We start from the raw sequence: 13,266 nt of genomic DNA, 5'->3' as shown, positions 1-13,266 counted from the left end.
CATGGAGTATTGTGAAGACAGGTGTCAGGGAGCATTGTGATGACACATGTCATTGTCCATTTTGATGACAATGGCATGGAGCTTTGTGATACCAAGTGTCATGGAGGATTGTGATGACAAAGGTAATGGAGCATTTTCATGACAAGGGCTTGGAACATTGCGATGACAAGGGTCATGGAGCATTGTGATGACACGGGCATGGAGCATTCTGATGAAAAGGTGCATGGAGCATTGAGATTACAGGGGTTTTGAAGCAATATGATGACAAGTGCATGGACCATTATGATGAGAAGGCAATGGAGCATTCTGATGACATGCGTCAAGGAGCTTTGTGATGACAAGGACATGGAGCACTGTGATTACAGGGGTCTTGGAGCATTGTGATGAAAAGGGAATGGATCATTGTGATGAAAAATGCATGGAGCCTGGACATGACAGGGTTCAAGGAGCATACTGATGACAACTGTCAGGGAGCATTGTGATGATAAGTGTATTGAGCATTGTGATGACAAAGATCATGGAGCATTGTGTTGAGAAGACCATGGATAATTGTGATGACCAGCGTCATGTGGCCTTGTGATGACAAGGGTTATGGAACATTGTGATCAGAAGGCTTTGGTGCATTGTGATGACAGAGGACATTGAGCATTTTGATTTCATTGTGATGACAATAGCATGAAATATTATGGTGATGGGCACGGTGCATTGTGATGACAGTGTTCATGGGGCATTGAGATGAAAAGGGTCATGGAGCATTGTGATTACAGGGGTGTTGGAGCATTGTGATGACAAGGGCATGGAGCATTGTGATGAGAAGTCCATGGAGCATTCTGATGACATCCGTCATGGAGGTTTTTGATGAAGAGGGCATTGAGAATTGTGATTACAGCGGTCATGGAATATTGTGATGACAGGGGTGAGGGAGTATTGTGATGACTAGAGATGGAACATTGTGGTATCAGTGGTGAGAAGGCATTTTGAGGAGAAGTGCATGGAGCATTGTGATGACAATGTTCATGGAGAATTTTGAAGACAAGGATGTGGAACATTGTGATGACAAGTGCATGGTGCATTGTGATGACACGGGTTATGGAGCATTGTGCTGACACGCGCATCGAGCATTGTGATGACAAGGGTCATGGAGCATTGTGCTGACAAAGGCATGGAGCTTTGTGATGACAAGGGTCACAGAGCATTTTGATAAACTTTCATGGAGCATTGTGGTGACTGGATTCACAGAGCATTGTCATAACAGGGGTCTTGGACCATTGTGATGAAAAGGGAATGGATCATTGTGATGAAAAAGGCATGAAGCCTTGTCATGACAGTGTTCAAGGAGCATACTGATGACAAGTGTCAGCGAGCATTGTGATGCCAAGTGTACTGAGCATTGTGGTGACAAAGCTCATGGAGCATTGTGATGAGAAGACCTTGCATAATTGTGATGACGAGCGTCATGGGGCATGTGATGACAAGTGTTATGGAACATTGTGATCAGAAGGTTTTGGACCATTGTGATGACAGAGGACATGGAGAATTTTGATTTCATTTTGATGAAAATAGCATGAAATATTATTGTGTTGGGCATGGTGGATTGTGATGACAGTGTTCATGGACCATTTAGATGAAAAGTGGCATGGAGAATTATGATTACAGAGGACTTGGAGCATTGTGATGACAAGGGTCATGGAGCCTTTTGATGACAAGGCCGTGGAACATTGTGATGGCAGGGGTCTTTGAGCTTTGTTATGACAGGTGTAAAGGAGCATTGTTATGACAAGGGCATGGAGCAATGTGATGAGAGATTTCATTGAGCATTGTGATGACAATGGCATGGAACACTGTGATGCAAAGTGTCATGGAGCTTTGTGATGACAAATGTCAAGGGGCATTTTGATGACAAGGGCGTGGTGCATTGTGATGAGAAGGGCAGCGAGCATGGTGATGACAGGGTCATGGAGCAATTTGAATAAAAGGGTCATGGAATATTTTGATGACAGTGGTTATGGAACATTGTGATGTCATGGGTCATGAAGCATTGTGATGAAATGGGTCATGGAGCATTTTGTGACAGGGGTTATGGAACATTGTTATGTCAGGGGTCATGGAGCATTGTGATGATAAGGGCATGTAGCACTGTGATGACAGTGGTCATGGAACATTGTGATGACAGGGGTGAGCGAGTATTGTGATGATTAGTGATGGAACATTGTGATATATGTTGTGAGAGAACATTTTGATGAGAAGTGCATGGAGCATTGTGATGACAAGTTTTATGGAGCACAGCGATGAAAAGGATGTGGAGCATTGTGATGAAAATAGCATGGCACATTGTGATGACATGTGTCATGGAGCATTGTGCTGACAAAGGCATGGAGCATAGTGATGACAAGGGACACAGAGCATTGTGATGAAAATTTCATGGAATATTGTGGTGACAAAGATCACAGAGCCTTGTGTGACGAGGGCATGGACCATTGTGATGAGAAATGTCATGAATCATTGTGATGACTGGAGTCACGGAGCATTGTGATGACAGGGGTCTTGGAGCATTGTGATGAAGAGGGAATGGATCATTGTGATGAAAAAGACATGGAGCCTTGTCATGACAGTGTTCAAGGAGCATACTGATGACAAGTGTCAGCGAGCATTGTGATGCCAAGTGTATTGAGCATTGTGGTGACAAAGGTCAAGGAGCATTGTGATGAGAAGACCTTGCATAATTGTGAAGACGATCCTCATGGGGCATGTGATGACAAGTGTTATGGAACATTGTGATCAGAAGGGTTTGGAGCATTGTGATGACAGAGGACATGGAGCATTTTGATTTCATTGTGATGACAATAGCATGAATCATTATGATGATGGGCATGGTTCATTGTGATGACAGTGTTCATGGAGCATTGAGATGAAAAGTGGCATGGAGAATTGTGATTACAGAGGTCTTGAATCATTGTGATGACAAGGGTCATGGAGCCTTGTGATGACAAGGCCGTGGAACATTGTGATGGCAGGGGTCATTGAGCAATGTTATGACAGGTGTAATGGAGCACTGTGATGAAAAGGGCATGGAGCAATGTGATGAAACATTTCATTGAGCATTGTGATGACAATGGAATGGAGCATTGTGATGCCAAGGGTCATGGAGCTTTGTGATGACTAATGTCATGGAGCATTTTGATGACAAGGGCGTAGTGCATTGTGATGAGAAGGGCAGGGAGCATTGTGATGACAAGTTTTATGGAGCATAGCGATGAAAAGGATGTGGAGCATTGTGATGAAAAGAGCATAGCACATTGTGATGACATCTGTCATGGAGCATTGTGCTGACAAGCGCATGGAGCATTTTGATGACAAGTGTCATGGAGCATTGTGCTGACAAAGGCATGGAACACTGTGATGACAAGGGACACAGAGCATTGTGATTAAAATTTCATGGAGCATTGTGGTGACAAAGATCCCAGAGCCTTGTGTGACGAGGGCATGGACCATTGTGATGAGAAAGGTCATGAATCATTGTGGTGACTGGAGTCACGGAGCATTGTGATGACAGGGGTCATGGAGCATTGTGATGACAAGGGCATGGAGCATTGTGATGACAGGGGCATGGAACATTGGTCTGACAAGTTTCATGGATTATTGTGATGACAGTGGGCATGGAACATTGAGATGACAAGGGCATGGAGCATTGTGGTGACAAAGGTCACAGAGCCTTGTGTGACGAGGGCATGGTCCATTGTGAGGACAAACGTCATGAAGCATTGTGATGAATGGAGTCACGGAGCATTGTGATGACAGGGGTCATGGAGCATTGTGATGACAAGGGCATGGAGCATTGTGATGACAGGGGCATTGAACATTGGTCTGACATGTTTCATGGATTATTGTGATGACAGTGGGCATGGCGCATTGTGATGATAAGGGCATGGAACATTGTGATGACAAGGTTAAGGACTATTGTGAAGACAGCTGTCAGGGAGCATTGTGATGACATACGTCATTGTCCATTGTGATGACAATGACATGGAGCATCGTGATACCAAGTGTCATGGAGGATTGTGATGACAAAGTTAATGGAGCATTTTGATGACAAGGGCTTGGAACATTGCGATGACAAGGGTCATGGAGCATTGTGATGACAAGGGCATGGATCATTGTGATTTCAAGGCCATTGAGAATTTTGATGACAACGTCGTGAAGCAACGTGATAACAAGGGATGGAGCATTGTGATGAGAAGACAATGGAGCATTCTGATGACATGCATCATGGAGCTTTGTGATGACAAGGACATGGAGCATTGTGATTACAGGGGCCTTGGAGCATTGCGATGAAAAGGGAATGAATCATTGTGATGAAAAATGCATGGAGCCTTGTCATGACTGGGTTCAAGGAGCATACTGATGACAACTGTCATGGAGCATTGTGATGATAAGTGTATTGATCATTGTGATGACAAAGTTCATGGAGCATTGTGATGAGAAGACCATGGATAATTGTGATGACCAGCGTCATAGGGCATTGTGATGACAAGTGTTATGGAACATTGTTATCAGAAGGGTTTGGTGCATTGTGATGACAGAGATCATTGAGCATTTTGATTTCATTGTGATGACAATTGCATGAAATATTATGGTGATGGGCACGGTGCATTTCGATGACAGGGTTCATGGATCATTGAGATGAAAAGGGGCATGGAGCACTGTGATTACAGGGGTGTTGGAGCCTTGTGATGACGAGGGCATGGAGCATTGTGATGTGAAGGCCTTGGAGCATTCTGATGACATGCGTCATGGAACTTTGTGATGACAAGGGCATGGAGAATTGTGATTACAGGGGTCATGGAATATTGTGATGACCGGTGTGAGGGAGTATTGTGATGACTAGTGATGGAACATTGTGATATCAGTGGTAAGGAGGCATTTTGAGGAGATGTGCATGGAGCATTGTGATGACAAGGTTTATGGAGCATTTTGATGACAAGGATGTGGAGCATTGTGATGACAAGTGCATGGTGCATTGTGATGACATGGGTTATGGAGCATTGTGCTGACACGCACATCGAGCATTGTGATGACAATGCTCATGGAGCATTGTGCTGACAAATGCATGGAGCTTTGTGATAACAAGTGTCACAGAGCATTGTGATAAAAATTTCATGGAGCATTGTGGTGAAAAAGGTCACAGAGCTTTGTGTGACGAGGTCATGGACCATTGTGATGACAAATGTCATGAAGCATTGTGATGACTGGAGTCACGTAGCATTGTGATAACAGGTGTCTTAGAGCATTGTGATGAAAAGGGAATGGATCATTGTGATGAAAAAGGCATGGAGCCTTGTCATGACAGTGTTCAAGGAGCATACTGATGACAAGTGTCAGCGAGCATTGTGATGCCAAGTGTATTGAGCATTGTGGGGACAAAGTTCATGGAGCATTGTGATGAGAAGACCTTGCATAATTGTGATGACGATTGTCATGGGGCATGTGATGACAAGTGTTATGGAACATTGTGATCAGAAGGGTTTGGAGCATTGTGATGACAGAGGACATGGAGCATTTTGATATCATTGTGATGACAATAGCATGAATCATTATGATGATGGGCATGGTGCATTGTGATGACAGTGTTCATGGAGCATTGAGATGAAAAGTGGCATGGAGAATTGTGATTACAGAGGTCTTGGAGCATTGTTATGACAAGGCCGTGGAACATAGTGATGGCAGGGGTCATGGATCATTGTTATGACAGGTGTAATGGAGCATTGTGATGACAAGGGCATGGAGCAATGTGATGAGAGATTTCATTGAGCACTGTGATCACAATGGCATGGAGCATTGTGATGCCAAGGGTCATGGAGCTTTGTGATGACAAATGTCATGGGGCATTTTGATGACAAGGGCGTGGTGCATTGTGATGAGAAGGGCAGGGAGCATTGTGATGACAAATTTTATGGAGCATAGCGATGAAAAGGATGTGGAGCATTGTGATGAAAAGCATGTGGAGCATTGTGATGATATGTGTCATGGAGCATTGTGCTGACAAGCGCATGGAGCATTTTGATGAGAAGTGTCATGGAGCATTGTGCTGACAAAGGCATGGAGCACTGTGATGACAAGGGACGCAGAGCATTGTGATTAAAATTTCATGGAGTAGTGTGTTGACAAAGATCAAAGAGCCTTGTGTGACGAGGGTATGGACCATTGTGATGAGAAAAGTCATGAATCATTGTGGTGAATGGAGTCACGGAGCACTGTGATGACAGGGGTCATGGAGCATTGTGATGACAAGGGCATGGATCAATATGATGACAGGGGCATGCAACATTGGTCTGACAAGTTTCATGGATTATTGTGATGACAGTGGGCATGGAACATTGAGATGACAAGTGCATGGAGCATTGTGGTGACAAAGGTCACAGAGCCTTGTGTGACGAGGGCATGGACCATTGTGATGACAAAGGTCATGAAGCATTGTGATGACTGGAGACAAGGAGCATTGTGACGACATGGGTCATGGAGCATTGTGATGACAAGGGCATGGAGCATTGTGATGACAGGGGCATGAACATTGGTCTGACATGTTTCATGGATTATTGTGATGACAGAGGGCATGGCGCATTGTGATGACAAGGGCATGGAACATTGCGATGACAAGGTCATGGAGTATTGTGATGCCAAAAGTCATGGAGATTTGTTATGACAAATGTAATGGAGCATTTTTATGTCAAGGGCATGGTGCATTGTGATGAGAAGGGCAGGGAGCATTGTGATGACAGTGTCATGGAGCAATTTGAATAAAAGTTCATGGAATATTTTGATGAGAGGGTTTAAGGAACATTGTGATGTCAGGGGTCATGAAACATTGTGATGAAATGGGTCATGGAGCATTTTGATGACAAGTGTCATGGAGCATTGTGCTGACAAAGGCATGGAGCATTGTGATGACAAGGGACACAGAGCATTGTTATGAAAATTGCATGGAACATTGTGGTGACAAACATCACAGAGCCTTGAGTGACGAGGGCATGGACCATTGTGAGGACAAAAGTCATGAAGCATTGTGATGACTGGAGTCATGGAGCACTGTGATGACAGGCGTCATGGAGCATTGTGATGACAAGGGCATGGAGCAATATGATGACAGGGGCATGGAATATTGGTCTGAGAAGTTTCATGGATTATTGTGATGATAGTGGGCATGGAGCATTGAGATGACAAGGGCATGGAGCATTGTGGTGACAAAGATCACAGAGACTTGTGTGATGAGGGCATGTACCATTGTGAGGACAGAGGTCGTGAAGCATTGTGATGACTGGAGTCAAGGAGCATTGTGATGACAGGGGTCATGGAGCATTGTGATGACAAGGGCATGGAGCATTGTGATGACAGGGGCATGGAACATTGGTCTGACATGTTTCATGGATTATTGTGATGACAGTGGGCATGGCGCATTGTGAGGACAATGGCATGGGACATTGTGATGACAAGGTCATGGAGTATTGTGAAGACAGGTGTCAATGAGCATTGTGATGACACATGTCATTGTCCATTTTGATGACAATGGCATGGAGCTTTGTGATACCAAGTGTCATGGAGGATTGTGATGACAAAGGTAATGGAGCATTTTCATGACAGGGGCTTGGAACATTGAGATGTCAAGGGTCATGGAGCATTGTGATGACAAGGGCATGGAGCATTCTGATGAAAAGGTGCATGGAGCATTGAGACTACAGGGGTTTTGAAGCAATGTGATGAAAAGTGCATGGAACATTATGATGAGAAGGCAATGGAGCATTCTGATGACATGCGTCAAGGAGCTTTGTGATGACAAGGACATGGAGCATTGTGATTACAGAGGTCTTGGAGCATTGTGATAAAAAGGGAATGGATCATTGTGATGAAAAATGCATGGAGCCTTGTCATGACAGGGTTCAAGGAGCATACTGATGACAACTGTCAGGGAGCATTGTGATGATAAGTGTATTGAGCATTGTGATGACAAAGATCATGGAGCATTGTGATGACAAGCCCATGGATAATTGTGATGACCAGCGTCATGGGGCATTGTGATGACAAGTGTTATGGAACATTGTGATCAGAAGGGTTTGGTGCATTGTGATGACAGAGGTCATTGAGCATTTTGATTTCTTTGTGATGACAATAGCATGAAATATTATGGTGATGGGCACGGTGCATTGTGATGACAGGGTTCATGGAGCATTGAGATGAAAAGGGGCATGGAGCATTGTGATTACAGGTGTGTTGGAGCATTGTGATGACAAGGGAATGGAGCATTGTGATGACAAGCTGGTGGAGCATTTTGCTGACAAGCGCATGTAGCATTGTGATGACAATTGTCATTGAGTATTGTGCTGAGAAAGGCATGGAGCATTGTGATGATAAGTTCATGGTGCATTGTGGTGACACAAGTCACAGAGCCTTGTGATGACGAGGGCATTGAGCATTGTGATGACAAAGATCATGAAGCATTGTGATGAATGGAATCATGGAGCATTGTGATGACAAGGGTCATGGAGCTTTGGGATGTCAAGGGCATAGAGCATTGTGATAACAGGGGCATGGAGCATTGGTCTGACAATTTTCATGGATTATTGTGATGACAGTGGGAATGGTGCATTGTGATGACAAGAGCATGGAACATTGTGATGACAACGTCATGGATTATAGTGAAGACAGGTGTCAGGGAGCATTGGGATGACATATGTCATGGTCCACTGTGATGCCAATGAAATGGAGCATTGTGATGACACATGTCATGGACGATTGTGATGACAAAGGTAAAGGAGCATTGTGATGATCAGGGCATGGAACAATGTGATGGCAAGACTGTGGAGCATTGTGATGAGAAGACCATGGATAATTGTGATGACGAGCATCATAGAGCATTATGATGACATGAGCCATGGAGCATTCTGACATAAGATATCACTTATGAAAGAAATGTAAACATGGCTACATATGAACTGAATTAGGAAAGAGAAAAGTGTCTCACATTTAGAAAACATACTTATGCCTGCTTAAGGGGAAAGAGAGGTGGGGAGATGTACAAAACAAGAGTTTGATATTAGCACATGTACCGTTCCATAATCCAAATACAGAATAGACAAGACCTACTCCTTCCTCAGTGAATGGGACTGAACACCCATATTCCCCGCAGTGGAAAATATCAGAGTAGTAAGAATCTTAAAACCTATGTATTCATATGTCTCCATAAGGGAATGAAGTGTGTCTTGACTGCCCTAAACATGGCAGTGAGAATCAGCTCAAACCCACTATAAAAAGGAATTTCAAAAACAAAACAAAAAAACTGGGAAATTATTTACAATTCCTTCAGGGGCTCTGATGAAACCTGTAATGACCCTATCTACAATAACAGCTGGATGTGGCATAAGGCTGTACACTTGGGACTGAGAGGATTGTTGAGTTTAGGTGAGCAAATGCAGACCATTTAAAGTAATAATGCGTGGCACAGATTCCAAGGGTCCTAGCTCTCCAGGTTGTAGGGAATATTACTACAGTTATAACATGTACGGGAAACCTAGAGAATGGACACCATGTGATGGCAAAAGATTTCTAAAAGTCTCCTAATTTTTCCCCTCCTTGTGCTCCAGTTTGGCATTCCAACTGCTTTACTATCAATCACCCAACTTGGAGAGTCAGCCCATATAAGCTCCTGCTTCGCACAGTTTGCAAATTGTGCAGTGGATGAAAGGGAAGAGGGAGAACCAATCAGAGAGTAGCTGTAGGCATTTGGACGGACACATGACACTCTAATTTCCCGTCTGTAAGGAAGAATTAACCAAAGCGTCAGCCTGCACCCCCGGAAACAGTATAGGTCCAGTAGCAAAATTGTGGATTTGCGGTCAGCTCACAAAAACACGAGTTGAAAATTGGAGCTGAGGGGCACAGCAATTCACAAACCTGCAGAGTTATAAAGGACAACTCTCCTCCAAAAATCTGTTGAGGGAAGGCAATGAAGCAGACTTGAAAATGAGGCAGAATTGCACAAAACATATTTCAAGTGGTAAATTGGAATCACCTTTAAAGCACAGGAAAAGCGTAACATCTTCGACAATGATGCACTTGGCCAAAAAGGGCGTATGCATTTTCTGCTGAATATATCCAGGAGAAAATGAATATGCCCTTTTTGGCCAATCAAGCAAGCCCTCAATGCAAATCCACACTACAAAGAATTGTCACTTCCCACCACTCAAAAGGGACATCCGAAAATCTGTAAAAACCAGAAAATAAAGACAGAGATAACAATAGCATGTTGCAATGTGATCCCAAGTGTCATGGAGGACTGTGATGACAAGGTCATGGAGCATTTTGCTGAAAAAGGCATGGAACATTGTGATGACAAGGGTCACGGAGCACTGTGATGACAAACGTCACGGAGCATTGTGATTACAGGGGTCATGGAGCATTGGGATAACAAGGGCATGGATCACTGTGATGACAAGGGTTATGGAGCATTTTGATGACAAGAGTCCCGGATCACTGTGTTGTCAGGGGTCATGGAGGGTTGTGATGACAGTGGTCATGGAGCATTGTGATGACAAGGGTCATGTAGAAGTGAGAAGAGAAGGTCATGGAGCTTTGGGCTGAAAACGTTCATGGAGTATTTTGATGACATGGGTCATGGAGCACTGTGATGCCAAGTGTCATGGAACTTTGTGATGACAAAGGTCATGGAGCATTTTGATAACAAGTGCGTGGTGCATTATGATGAGAAATTCAGGGAGCATTGTGATGACATGGGTTATGGAGCATTGTGCTTACACGCGCATCGAGCATTGTGCTGACAATGGTCATGGAGCATTGTGCTGACAATGGCATGGAGCTTTGTGATGACAAGGGTCACAGAGCACTGTGATGAATAGTTCATGGAGCATTGTGGTGACAAAGGTCAAAAAGCCTTCTGTGACGAGGTCATGGAACATTGTGATGACAAATGTCATGAAGCACTGTGATGACTGTAGTCACGGAGCAATGTGATGACAGTGTACTTGGAGCATTGTGATGCCAAGGGCATGGAGCATTGTGATGAGAATGCCATGGAGCATTCAGATGACATGTGTCATGGAGTTTTGTGATGACAAGGGCAGGGAGCATTGTGATTACAGGGGTCTTGGAGCATTGTGATGAAAAGGGAAAGGATCATTGTGATGAAAAAGGCATGGAACATTTTCATGACAGTGTTCATGGAGCATACTAATGACAAGTGTCAGGGAGCATTGTGGTGATAAGTGTATTGAGGATTGTGGTGACAAAGGTCATGGAGCATTGTGATGATTAAACCATTCATAATTGTGATGACGAGCGTCATGGGGCATTGTGATGACAAGTGTTATGGAACATTGTGATCACAAGGGTTTTTAGCATTGTGATGACAAATATCATGGAGCGTTTTGATTTCATTGTGATGACAATAGCATGAAGCATTATGATGATGTGCCTGGTGCATTGTGATGACAGGGATCATGGAGCATTGAGATAAAAAGGGGCATGGAGCACTGTGATTACAGGGGTCTTGGAGCATTGTGATGACAAGGGCATGGAGCATTGTGATGAGAAGGCTATGGAGCATTCTGATGACATGCGTCATGGATCTTTGTGATGACAAGGGCATGGAGCATTGTGATTACAGGGGTCTTGAAGCATTATTATGACAAGGGTCATGGAGCCTTGTATGACAAGGCCGTGGAACATTGTGATGGCAGGGATCACGGAGCATTGTTATGACAGGGGTTATGGAGCATTGTGTTGACAAAGGCATGGAGCATTGTGATGATAGGGGCATGGAACTTTGGTCTGACAAGTTAAATGGATTATTGTGATGAGAGTGGGCATGACGCATTGTGATGACAAGGGCATGGAGCATTGTGATGACAAGGTCAGTGAGTATTGTGAAGACAGGTGTCAGGGAGCATTTTGATGAAATATGTCATGGTCCATTGCGATGACAATTTCATGGAGCATTGTGATGCCAAGTGTCATGGAGGATTGTGATGACAAACGTAATGGAGCATTTTGATGACAAGGGTTTAGAGCATCGTGATGACAATGGTCTTGGAGCATTGTGATGACAGGGCATGGAGCACTGTGATGACAGGGGCATGGAACTTTGTTCTGACAAGTTTCATGGATTATTGTAATGACAGTGGGCATGGCACATTGTGATGACAAGAGCATGGAGCATTGTGGTGACAAAGGTCACAGAGCCTTGTGTGACGTGGGCATGGAACATTGTGATGACAAATGTCATAAATCATTGTGATCACTGGATTCACGGAGCATTGTGATGACAGGGTTCATGGAGCATTGTGATGAGAAGGGCATAGAGCACTGTGATGACAGGGCCATGGAACATTGGTCTGACAAGTTTCATGGATTACTGTGATGACAGTGGGACTGGCTCATTGTGATGACAATGGCATGGAGCATTGTGATGACAAGGTCATGGAGTATTGTGAAGACAGGTGTCAGGGAGCACAGTGATGACATATGTCGTGGTCCATTGTGATGACAATGGCATGGAGCATTGTGATGCCAAGGATCATGGAGGATTATGATGACAAAGTTAATGGAGCATTTTGATGACAAGGGTTTGGAGCACTGTGATGACAAGGGTCATGGAGCATTGTGATGACAAGTGCATGGAGCATTGTAATGAAAAGGGCACGGAACACTGTGATACATAGATCAGGCAGGATTGTAATGACAAGGTCATGGAGCCTTGTGATGAGAAGTGCATCGAGCATTGTGATGACAAGCCTCATGGAGATTTGTGATGATAAGTGCATGGTGCATTGCGATGACATGGGTCATGGAGCACTGTAGTGACAAAGGCATGGTGCATCTTGATGACAAGGGTCACAGAGAATTGTGATGAAAAGTTCATGGAGCATTGTGGTGACAAAGGTCACAGAGCCTTGTGTGTCAATGGCATGGACCACTGAGAGGACAAATGTCATGAAGCATTGTGATGACTGGAGTCACGGTGCATTGTGATGAGAGGGGTCATGGAGCATTGTGATGTCAGGGTACATGGGGCATTGTGATGAGAATGTCATGGAGCATTGGGCTGAAAATATTCATGTAGTATTGTGATGACAGGGGTCATGGGGTATTTTGATGACATGGGAATGGAGGATTGTGATGAAAAGGGCATGGAGCATGGTGATGAGAAGGCCATGGAGCATTCTGAAGACATGTGTCATGAAGCTTTGTGATGACAATGGC

This window comes from Hyperoodon ampullatus, assembly GCF_949752795.1.
Source record: "Hyperoodon ampullatus genome assembly, contig: SUPER_X_unloc_1, whole genome shotgun sequence".
Classification (NCBI taxonomy): Eukaryota; Metazoa; Chordata; class Mammalia; order Artiodactyla; family Ziphiidae; genus Hyperoodon; species Hyperoodon ampullatus.
This window is presented reverse-complemented; position numbering follows the sequence as displayed.